The sequence below is a fragment of the Coturnix japonica genome, chromosome 3 (genome assembly GCF_001577835.2).
Source record: "Coturnix japonica isolate 7356 chromosome 3, Coturnix japonica 2.1, whole genome shotgun sequence".
NCBI classification, from domain to species: Eukaryota; Metazoa; Chordata; class Aves; order Galliformes; family Phasianidae; genus Coturnix; species Coturnix japonica.
Window position 1 is genome coordinate 34478812 of NC_029518.1, and position 10950 is coordinate 34489761.

Genomic DNA, 10950 nt, shown 5'->3' on the forward strand with positions numbered 1-10950 from the left:
TCCAATTTGTCAAGATTGTTTCTGTTCTCCAAAGCGCTTGTTCTCCATGGTGTCCTCTGCTAATTTAATGTGTTCCCTACTCTCATTTCTTCAAAGATATTAATGAAAACACCGTACACTGCCAGACACAAAACAGATGGCTTCAGACTTCATTTGATACGTACCGCCAGTCTGACAGTGAAGCATTCATAACTGCTTTTAGTCTGCTTTTCTAACCAGCTGTATGCTCCTCTAATAGCAGTTTCTTCTAAACCATGTTTCTTTACTTAGTTTATGAAAGTGTCAGGTGAGACAATGGCAAAAGCTTTACTAAAACTGAGATCTAAGACCTGCTATAGAAGGAAATTAGATTGATTGGATGTGATTTGTTTTTGTCAAATCAGTGCTTGATGTTCTTCATCCGCTTGCCGTCATCTAGGTGCTGGAGAACAGCTTAACCGATTTCCACTTCCAGCATTTTCCAGGAATTGAAATTAAGCTGCTTGCTCTCTGACTCCTTGGGCACCTTTGAGTAGAGACCAGAGGAAGAAAGTAACAACCATTTGTGTCTTTGGCATCCTCACTGAGTAACTCCTCCTCGTGCAATTCAGGTCTTTCTTTGGCCCTCCTTTTACTTCAAGTACATAAACTTCACTGCTCGTTGCATCACCTGTATCTTTTTCATTTCATTCCTCCTCTTAGCAACATGACCTAGTTTGACTTTCTGTCTGCTTCCTCTGCACATCTGAAACTAATGAAGAGCTCACGATTTAATCACTTTGTACCTTATGGGCCTCCTGTAGGGCTTGTGCTACCAAGCAGTTCACGAATGGCTCTTTACTATTTCTTCTGTGATTGTGCCTTCCACACAATTTCCTTAGAGCACAGTTAACCCTTCAAATGTCCTTTCTACTTCAGATTTGCCACTTGAAGATCACTCTCACCCCAGCTGCTTTTCACCTTTGCCCGCAGACCCAAGTTTCCTGTATAAGTCAGAACCAAATACTGCAGAGCATCTAGTCAGGAAGAAGCTAGATTAAAGAGCTGATAGCTGCAGTCAGTTCAGGGAAGAGCACAGAAAGAGCACCAGCACAGAGCTAAATAGATATGCCCCTGCATATTTAGCACTTAGTTGTGTCAGAAAAAATTAATATTAATGTTCACAGTTATCTGCTCCCACCTATGAACTTGTCATTAAATTCAGGAGAGCTGGCTAACAGTGGTGGAAACATTGTTATTTGTGTAAAACTTGAACAGTGTGAGACTTACCATTGCTGTTTGTTTGCCTTAAGACTTTTTGATGGTATTTATTGTATCTTTGCACAATGAGGGGGCTTAGGCTTTGCAAACATTTGGAAATTCTGGGTAAGAAGCATGCAGTTAGATCTTTCATTCAATTAAGCATTGACATTACAGTGATGGGGGTTCAGGCCTGCAAGCATGGCATCAAGAAGCCCTTGCTGAGCCAGAGCTCACTGTGTTCTGAGCTCTTTAAGCGCTGTTGAACAGGGCTTCAGCTTCTCACCAGCCAACCAAGATGCTTCAGGCCTTCAGGGCCAGTTTGATCTCTCCTAGTCAGCTTCTTCCTGTGCATGGTGTGAACTGGTAATAACTTACTCTAGCTGCATTAATAGTAGAAAAGCTCTGCCTAAATGTACCTTCCTGCTTAAAACTCCCACTCAGAAATTTGCTCTGGGAGCTGCTTGCCCTCTGCTCCTTACTGCCATCCATCCAAACCAGTCTGCCTCTCCCAGACAAGGGCTGTGCCCATGCAACCTCCCTGTGCAGTGCTGGAAAAGCTCACCTGAGCAGAGCGATGTCAAGTTGGCTTTGGGCTGCCATTCATAGCCTGAACGTGTTCTTGCAGAAGTCCCTTTACATGATGAGCAATTGGTCTGTGAGCAGCACGGCAGTCAGTAACTCTGCTGTGAGTTATTTTAATGATGTTATTGATTTCATTAGCTCCATTTTGTTTTGCTTCATGACATCAACTCTTGGCGCCAGGCTTAAGTGGCAGCTAATTAATTCAGCATAAATAATGTTTCTTTATGGGGCAGCTAGGACCAAAGAGAACTCCTGAAGCTTCCAGGGATGTTTGCCCAGAAGCTGGGATGGTTTGTAAAGGAATTGTTGACCTAGTTTTAACACTCCAAATAATCACTTTAGTACAACTTTATAACTTACTCCTCTCTATGCAGCCAATATCACACCATTAGAAGAAAATATTACCAAAGAGCCATGATGATACAACAGTAGCTCGTATTCTTGCAGACAGTCCGATCTCTCTTCTTTGTCTAGAAGCTGGAGTTTGATATGTTGTCCAGTGATTGCTCTTTGAGTCATTGGAAGCTCCTACAAAAAGAACAAATTTACAAACTGCTGTGGTAGTTTCATAGTCTAACTGAGCATCCATGGCATCAGATGGAGAACTCTCCTGATGGTACTCTTGGAATCTGGGTCAGACTTTATAATGCTCCAGACAAGCTGTCAAGAAAGCAGCAGGAAGATCTTAGAGGCATCCCCATGAGGACGTAGATGGGTAATTGTTTATTTTTTAAGCACATACCTAGAGGTTTAGGCAACTGGCAGACTTAAGTTAACCAAGCAGTATTTGTGTTAAAAGAAGTCACCCTGCTGGCAAGCAGAGAGTCCCCTGAAATTTCGGTTCATCTTTCCTGAAGTAAAATCAAAAGTAGCAGCGCCACCTCATCATTCCAAGCTTCCTAAAACAAAGTATCTATTAAATGTAATTACCTCAGGCAAAAACGTGTTGTAACTTATAGACTTTCCATTTCCCCTCTGAGGAAACCTGCTTGCTCAAAGCCCTGCCCCTGTGGCCTGACTCAAGGCTCCTGTTGGCTTTGACGAGAGCTGACCAAAAGCAGTATGTTGGACCCCACTTGTCATGCTCTTGGCACTTTTGCAGAAGGAGCTGGAAGGACAGCTCACCCCAGCTTGTGTTGCAGCAGCAAAGATAATGCTCGCATCTGCAAGAGAAGCTGCAGCCAACAACATGGTGCCAACAGCCTCCAAGTGAACATAGCTGGTGTGCTTCTGTTTCACTGAACTTTTATCTACCATATAATTGTGAATGGGAATCCCTGTGCAAAGCGGGTCTTCATCCCACTATTTGCATTCTATTTCTTTGTCTAATGGCAATGTGGCTATTTTCTTTGCTCCCTGAACTGTCCAGCTTTTCCTTCCTTCTTCCCTTCCTAGCCCCTCCCTACCCTCTTCATTTCTATTCCAATATATTTTAACAAGATTGTTTATTGGATACTAGTACATGGGTAAAGACTATCTCTTTGTGTCAAACCTTTGGCTTCACCACAACACCATAAACCACCACTGGAAAATAAAACTATAAAGCAGAGGTGTATCTCAAGTAAGTTATTTGTGTTGAGCACTTGTACGGATGCTTATTTTACCTTGTCAATCATAGATCAATTAACGGACATTTTCTTTAGTTGAAATATTGGAAAATAAAAATAAACTTAGGCAGCCCTGAGATCTGTCATGAGTGGCACAGACAGGGTGTAGGTGGCATGTTAACCCTCTGCTTCTCATAGCACAGAAGCTTGGGGGCATCAGAGTGAAAGAGCAGGTTGTGTGAACGCCTCACTCTGGGTCAGTTTTCTTGTCAATGTATAACCAGACTTAAAATGTGGTTAGGCAAATTCCTACCTAAAAAGTCCTTTGGGGCACTGAACATCTAGGGGACTGTACCACTGCCCAGCTGCCCTTTGTGTCTGAGTTTTCCTAAGCTGTCATCCCGGCTCTTCTCAGATGTGTCTACCCAGCCACCCCTGCACACCTCAGTTCTCTGCCTTCCACCTTCTCCCTGCCTCCCATCTGGGCATTTCCACCCATTGTGCAGCTGCCCCACCAACAAACCACTCCAGAGCAAACTTTGTCCTCCGCCACCTGGCAGCAAATCTCTGTGGTATGAATTGTCATGGATCTTCTGCTTCTAATGGAAGGCTGACAACCTGTGAAGGATACGTCCCGCATTATTTCTCAAACACTTTTTTGAGTTGGAAGGATCTCTTCAGTTATTTTTGTCAAAATGGGAGTGCACTTTCTCCATTTGTTTCTTTATTCCAGGAATTCAGTTCTTGACCATGTTGAGGAATGAGGTCAAAGAGCTGGCTTTATAGTATGCTGGAGAGAAAATAACTCCTACTTAACAAACAAATAAATGAACAGTTCCCCACTGCTCAGTAGGGTGTGATGCGAGTTCCAAATTTACACATGATACCTTTCAAACCATGGCATGGCTTTGCTAGCCCTGTTCAAAGTGAAAAGCAGGCATGGAAAAACCTAACTCACTGAAAATGCATTTGAAAATGCTTTCTTAAGGATAAAATGCAAACTGGAATATAAACCCAATTTCACAATATTGCATTGAGAATTGTTTTGGTTTTGGAAGGATGTAGAGTGCAGGCTGAGATCAGCTGCCTGCACAGGCCTTGTTATAATAAATCGCATTGCACTTTTCATCCCCAGAACAATCTCCAGTGATACGGTACATTCTTTATTAAGAGTGTTCCGCAGCAATCAGAGCTGAAGGGAAGGAAGGAAATAGCTTGAAGAACATGGCAAGAATCCCTTAAAGTTAAGGGAGGGGAATGGGGAAAGTTATTTTAAAAGTACAGGTGGTTGGTGTAAATTATTGAGCACTTGAAATGTTTTCCCTTGATAATTCTAATCACCTTGTGAAATCAGTCATTCATGCTTTTGAAAAACTCTTGATTTATTGGGAGCTTTAATCTATTAGTTGCAGCTCGAAAGCCAACCGTGCATTCATCACCGTGGGCAGAAAGAGCTGGGCTCAGCCCTGCAGCAGAACTCAGTGCTACAGCTGCTAAGCATGCACCACCATAAAATGAATGGTGCCCACCCTGAGAGGGATGCTGATGACTGGAGGCACCCACCAGCTTGCTGCATCAGGGCTCGGGCCGTGGAGATGTTCCCTCAGACTCCAAGGGTGTGGGGACCGTGGGGCAGTGGCACGGGAATGAAGATGTTTTGAAGTGTCCCTGAGACATTATGCCTTCATATTGCATGGGAAGGCTTCATGGGATTGTTTGTGCCAGATGGGTCAGCCTCAGAGTGGTGCTATTGATAAAGGCTGGCTTAGCAATAGGGATCAGTGATTCTGGATGACACTTCACAGCTTCAGTCATGGTTCCTTCCAGGCAGAGCCCTCCTCTTGCTGTTCTTCGGGCACTGACTTACTTTTTTTCTGCTGTATTTGGGGATTTCTCTTGTCATTGTAATCTGGGAATAGCTCCAGTTTACTGTGGATGATGATGTTTGTTACCAAGGTGCTTGGCCGCAGTAATAAGACCAACTGGTACCAGCTCAACTCTCACATAATTAGCAAACACAGTCAAATATCACCACAATGAATACAAAGGTGATTTAGATAAATGAGGGTTAGGATAAACAGGTGATATTTTAGTGTGCTTAATGCATTAACATCTTAATAGCCATTAAATGATTTGACCCCATTTCTGCTAAGTGAGCATTTAATAAACAAGTTTTGACTGCAGTGACATTGTGCAAAGGTCACTGTGAGAACTTTGGGCAGACAGACACCATCTTTGTCACTGAACAACACTGTGCACAGTGGGGCGTTGCATTGGGTGTGATAGCAGTGCATGACAAGGTTTCTTGTCTGCAGGCTGCCTAAAAGCAAGGGAGATTGAGCAGACATGCAGGACCCCGGCTCTACCTGGATTACCTGCTGTCAGCTGCCAGCTGCTAAGTGTTCCTCATCTTTCTTTTCTATTTTCCCTTTTTTCTTTTATTTTGACTCCTTTTTCATCCTTTTTTTTTTTCCCTTTCTTTTTCTTTCCCCCCTTGCCCCCTTATTCTTCTTTTCTTGACATAGTTGGAGTGCATGGGGACTTGCCAGAAACAAGAGGGCAGACCTTTTGCTGAGGGGCTTGCCTTTGGCATTAGTGGAAAAAGGATTTGCTCTTTAATGCTCTATATTAGAACTATTCAGGATGCTTGAATCCTAATTCAGCTATTAAGACTAGTTTAGGTAAAAGCACAGTGGGGTTGTTGGGGCAAATTTGGCAGATCCATAGAGTGAAGTGTTTCCCTTTTTCCTTGTCATCATTCTGTGTATCAGGAGATCCCTTCCTTTGCTTGGAGTGCCCAAGTGCTGTCCTTTCAAGACACAAGGATGACAGTAAGGCAGTGGGATAGGGGGCAGGACCAGGCCCACCTCTCACCCCACTTAGCTCTCCACCTGCACCAAATTCCCCTGTGGTGGCTGCGTAGTTCAGTGCAACACAGAGAGTGTCCTGAACGCTATTAAACATGAGAACAACACCAGCTGAGCCTGAAGAGTGAGCAGTGAGCACTCCTGGGCAGCCTGCTTCCTCCCAGCCCCAGCACATGTTGCCCAGAAGATGTGCTCCTGCACAACTCTTATCAGCTCTCAAAGCAGCATCCACTTCTTTTATTTTTTTGAATCCTAGCAATGTAGCTGCAGACGTAAAACATAACAGCCATTTAGAAACTGTATGACTTTCCCTAATTGCCTGCAACAGTTTCAAGATAAGTCATTTTTAAGAGAATTGCTTTGAACAGAGACGACTTTAAAACAGACTTCCGTACTTCTTAGTTTTGCTTTTGTCTTGGCACAGATGCTTACCCTCTCTCTATCTCCTTTGTAGAGTTAATTATGCAAAGGCGAAGAAGCTACACTAACGTTGTAATTTTGTTTGGCAAGGTGAGCCGCAAAACATATGCTGTGTCATGCCTTTTTATTACTGTGCAAGAATTGCCTAAGAAGCCTAAGGAGGAATCAAGGACATCATCGTTGCGAGGAAAAGAGGAAACAGCCCAGTTTTACAACACTGAGGCTTGTAACCGCTTGCGGTAGATACTTTCAGAACTGGTTTAATTTTAAATTATTCTTTTGCCAACCGACAGCAGCTTCAAAGCTACTCTTGTTTGATCCCACCTCTTTCTGATCCCCATTGAATCATTTTACAGTGCCCTGCCAACCAAAGTCCAACTGATGCAGGCAGCACCACAGCAGCAACAACTCTGTCCTCTGCACTGGAGGTTGCATCACCAAAGGTGGCTCTAACCAGAAAAGCACTGGTCTCCTGTGCCCACACTGGCTGCTCGATGTGCTGCTACCATCCCAAGGGCGGTTTCCAGTTGGAGAGGATCAAGGAACCCATTTGGGTTTAAAATAACTAGGCTGAAAGATAAGATTATGCACGACTTGGTCTCTTTCCAGGACATCGGTTTCCTGAGAATCTGGAAAGATACAGAAGAAATGTGGGTTTTGGTATATGACAAATCCACACTGACTTCTCCCCAGTGCTTTTGTTGCAATGCCTTTGAGCTTGTGCAAAACTACAGAAAAGGCCACAGAAGGGGGAGCTTAGCAGAAGGAAGCCTGGTTTCTCCACCAGAGATGAATCATGCTGAAACAAAAGTGTAGCCTCTTCCTTATTGGAAGCTGGGATAATGCTTGTGCTGTGCAGAGAGGAGCCCACAGCAGCAGCCTCCAGGCAATGGGACACACTTCGGGAGTCATTATCATCTGCCATCAAACACAGCCCCAGGCCCAAGGAGGGGCTTTAATGAGCAGGGAAAACACCACAGAAGAACTGGAAATGTTCCCCCTCAGGTCAGTTTGCTCGCCATTAGTGTTTCCTTACCTCCTCTGCTGTAGGCAAATGCATTTTCTGTATGTAAGAATTTGTAGAACTGATAACCAACTTCACAGGGATGGGAAAGGGCAAGAATGCTTTCAGAAAGCCTCAGGTTTTCTTACACATCCCTGAAAGACAGTCCTCAGCACAGACACAGCCCCAGACAGCAAAGAATTGCTAATGATGACAATGCCTGCAAGGAGCAGAAATGCAGAAAGTGATGGAGAGGTTTGTAAGAGGGGCTTTGAGAGAGAGAGCACTGCACCACCAGTGTTTCAGGAATAAGAGGCAGAACTACTCACAGACACAGGCTAATGCTCACTGTCCAGTCTTGTGCTGCTTTCTGCCCCAGATATGACAGATATGACAGCTTCAAGTAAGATTTTCAAATTTGTCATAAAAGCAACAGTTTTTGGAGCAATGCGGTGACACTAAACATGTCCTTTCAAAGGACCTGAGATATGGTAGCGGTAGAGATTTGGGAAAAAGCAGCTACTGCAGAAATCTGCAACTTGTATTTCGTATCCCGTCCCCTGTGACAATTCAGTTCTATTGGGAAACTCTATTCTCGTGGTTAAAAATAAGCCAGCAGTGTGGAAAGAGTGAGATGAGAGAAGCCCCACTGCTGTTTGTTCAAGCAGTCACACCTCACATCCTCAGAGACACAGTTTCAGCAGTGTCAAACACAAGCTCAGCCCCACTGCCATGTCAGCTCTAGGATAACCACACCTCTAGGGGCATTGCAGAGGTACCAGCAAATGTGGCAGGCCAGCCTTCATCCTTGTAGCTTAGGATGGCAATAGCCTTCAGCCCAGATTAGCTCATCGCTTAAGGGAAAGAAGTGCTGGAAACCACTTCTGAGCTCATCCCAGCAGAGTAGCATTACCCATAGCACTTATCTGCGGTTATCTGTAGTTGCAGGTGACCTGACATGAGACTCAGTTGCACCCGCACACTTTAAATTCGAGGCAGGCATAAGACATGAGATAGTACATGTTGCTCATGTAGGAAAATGCCTTCGTTAATATTCAAGCCTGAGGACTAGCCTAAGGTAGAGAGTTTTTTGGAGCAGTGTGCTGCACACAAGACATTTAAAATCCAGACACTCCTCTAACACTTAAATACTCGTACAAGAACTGATGCACCCAAAATCAGGTCTTCACAGGAGCTCCATTTCCTCTGAGCTGTCCGTGCAACCAACAGACTTACCTTGTATGGGTGGAAATATTCTTGATCTCTGGTGATCAAAAGCCATTCTGCAGTGCCTGTCAGAGAGAAAGAGCAAGCAAAACCTCAAGACGCTGCAGGACGTGTGGGGCTCACATCTCACTATCTACATGCTCCTCTGCACCAAGCCAGTATCAAAAGTGGATATCTATCCTCCTTTTGCCCCAGAAGCACAGTTTAGAGGATACCTGGGTCTGTTGGTCACAGTGTGGGTAACTCCTAGGGGGATTAAGTGATACGTGGAGAGGCACTGGCTAAGGCCTAGTGGAGAGGTGTCCCACACAGGTTCAGCTGCCCTGTAGCAGCAGCGTGACACAAAGCCTGTGTGTATCCCAGCAGTGTGGCAGGGCAGGTGCTGGGGCAGGAGCTCCTTCCATCACGCTAAGATGTTTCCGAGTGAGTCACTGCCCTGTCATCTGAAATACTGGGTCAGGCACTGTAGTTTAAACCCCAGATGATGGTAGGTGAGTGGACAGGCGATCACACCCCTTGCAGTAACAAACCCGTGGGAGGCTGGAAGGTACCTGAGGCCAGGGCAGGTGCTTGCTGAGAGAGCGTGTCAGCGCTCTGAGGCTGGTGGGAACCATTCCTCTTGGCATTTGCATTGCTCTGGAAAATGACTTACATTGGTGCTGAAGAGCTAGAAACTTTTGCATTGACATGTATTTTAATAGGCAATTAAACTAAAATAGACTTGATGTAAGTGAAAATTACACAGCAGCAGCACCCAGGATAAGACTAATCAGGATTATTTGTGAATTCCCACTTACGTTTCTATTGGAAGAACCAAAATGATGTACCGTGTGCTCATTCTGGCTCCACATGTTTTGTTGTTGTTGTTGTTTTGCTGGCATTAAAACACCTGTTGGAAGACAGACCTTGCCTACATAAAGGCAGCCAGTACAGTGCTGACTCGTCACCAAGGTTTGAATAAATGGAAGTTTACTATCATACGGATCAGCACTTTGCACCAGGAAGCCCCAGTGTTTACCATGCTTCCTTGGAAGCCATAAAGGCACGTCTTTTTCTTCCACCAGCAGCCCACGTGCACAGGGCTCTAACTGAAACGGTTTAACACTGGCCCTTTTATTACACCAGCACAACTCCTTCCCACAGGTTGGCCCTTCACCTGATGTTACTCATTGCTTTTTGTGTACATATAGGATTTTCATTTGAAGTGTAAGCAGATAAGTACTGCATCTGCTCAGTCATATTTCCCCAACACCTCTCCCTTTGTTCTTTTTGCCCTTTACCCTCTGGGTTTTCTTTGCCAAGGATCCCTGCCCTCACCCAGCCACTCTCCCCTTCCTTAGCATCACTCTGCCCACCTCTGCTTCTGCAGTAGAGGAAGCGTGTTTGATAGCATTAGGCAATGCCTTTACCATTTGGTGATGTTAATGCTCTCGCTCTGAATCAATTTCCTCTTTGTTTGTCTGTGATGGAAAGCTCCGTGAAATTTGCAACGGTTTTGCTGAAATGAGAAAAGGGAAGGACGAGACCTGCAGCCAGGCACTCTGCAGTCCCTCCCAGCTCTCCGGTGCTCAGGGTAGGGGTGCAGGCTGAGTCACTCAACCCTGAACCAGCAAACACCCGTGGAGGCACAAAAGGGCTGCTGACAGCAGGCAGCACGCAGCCAGCTTGGATTAAAGCAAACTCTGGGTTTTGCAGGGTGAATCAGGTCAGATACACTGTTTCAGAGAACAGAAATGCAGAGGTATGGCCAACCAGATGGGGTGCTGGGCTGCCATGCAGCTGCACAACCTTTCTAGCAATCAATCCAGCAGAAAGCGAGGGAAGGATCATAGGCTCAGTGCTAACCAGGGCTTTTGGTTCTTTGCTTGGAGGGCTCGCCTGGCAAAGCTGCTCCCTGAGGTCTGCAAGTCTACTGAACAGATACCCCGACACCCTGTGGCAAAGCTCCTGTGCTGGGGGAACGAGGCTCATGTCTGTGAACTACTGCTGGAAATGCATGCTCGGAGCACGCAGCAGGAAGGAATGACACAGCTGTACCTCCACACCTTTCAGCACTTGCTTAGAAAAGGGCAGAGAGGTGTGT

General features: G+C 45.2%; 1 long non-coding RNA gene across 5 annotated transcripts; it reads right to left on the minus strand.

Annotated features, from left to right (window-relative positions):
• Positions 1 to 391: 391 nt before the first annotated feature.
• LOC107311410 lies at positions 392 to 10739 on the minus strand. Of its 5 annotated transcripts, none has more exons than XR_001554052.2 (4): positions 9419 to 10739; positions 8877 to 8932; positions 2209 to 2331; positions 392 to 505 (listed from the first exon to the last, which is right to left on the minus strand). It is a non-coding gene; the product is annotated as an uncharacterized LOC107311410 (long non-coding RNA). The 5 variants fall into 5 exon arrangements; XR_001554050.2 differs by having other exon boundaries at positions 394 to 505; positions 1784 to 2331; XR_001554055.2 differs by lacking the exons at positions 392 to 505; positions 2209 to 2331 and adding exons at positions 7104 to 7207; positions 7674 to 7860.
• Positions 10740 to 10950: the final 211 nt, after the last annotated feature.